This window comes from Parus major, chromosome 20, assembly GCF_001522545.3.
Source record: "Parus major isolate Abel chromosome 20, Parus_major1.1, whole genome shotgun sequence".
NCBI lineage: Eukaryota > Metazoa > Chordata > Aves > Passeriformes > Paridae > Parus > Parus major.
Window position 1 is genome coordinate 1857228 of NC_031788.1, and position 1115 is coordinate 1858342.

Sequence of the window (1115 nt, forward strand, 5' to 3'; positions counted from 1 at the left end):
CGGATCCCCTCACAGATCGGGAGCGCTCCGAGCCGTGCCACACGCCCTCTGGGATGACTGCTGTGCCCATGGCTCTTCCCACTCACAATCCACAGGAATCACAGAATTCCTGAACGGTTTGATTGGGAAGGAACCTTAAAGCCCATCTCATTCCATTCCCTGTAGGGAATTCCACTATCCCAGGATGCTCCAATCTCCATCCAATCTGGCCTTGGGACGCATCCCCTCCATCCTTCCAGGGATGAGCAGCCACAATTTCTGTGGGCCATCCGTGCCAGAGCCTGACCACTTGTTCCTTCCCGATATCCTGTCTAACCCTGTCCTCTGGCAGAGGGAAGCCATTGCTCCTGTAGCTCCATCCCTTGTCCCAAGTCCCTCTCCAGCCCTCCTGAAGCCTCTTTAGGTACTGGAAGGGGCTCTAAGGTCTCCCTGAACCCTTCTCTCCTCAGGCTGAACATGAGCCATGTATGATTCCATAACCCCAGTTTAGGTGTGTAATGGCCACTTCAAACAGATGTGATGTCTTCAGGTTTTAGCACCGTGACACAGTCTGGCTTCAGCATCACAGTGAGCCCAAGAACAGGGCTTGGAATTCAGCCAGGCAAATCCATGAGAAATTTGTTTGGAGGGCTGGGTAATACCCAAAACCATACAACCTCCACAAAGATGTTTCCCATGATTGGGATTTCCACTGTGCCATTCCCCCAAATTCAAGGTTTCATTTGACGTTTATTCCTCCCAAACTGTGGCTGCTCGTCCCTGTAACTTGGGTAACTGCACAATACTTGTACTGCACTCAGATTCTGAGCTTTAAGGATCTGAACTTTAGTTACTGAAGTTAAAATTCTACTTGACCTTCTGTCTCAAGGCCTCTTCCTTATTGTCACAACTGTTGCTCTTCAATAAAATAAGAAAAAAAAAAAAAAGAGAAATCTTTCATTCTGTGTTTCTACAAGCTCTTTAACCAAAACTCGTGTAGGATTTTTTTCCCCAAAATATCAGACCAGAGATACAAGTTCTACCTGGTCTTGACAAAATATAATTGGTAATAACTAATTAACAACTAATGCACCAGCACTCTTCCATTTCTGGAACGTAATTAATTCACAAGGAAA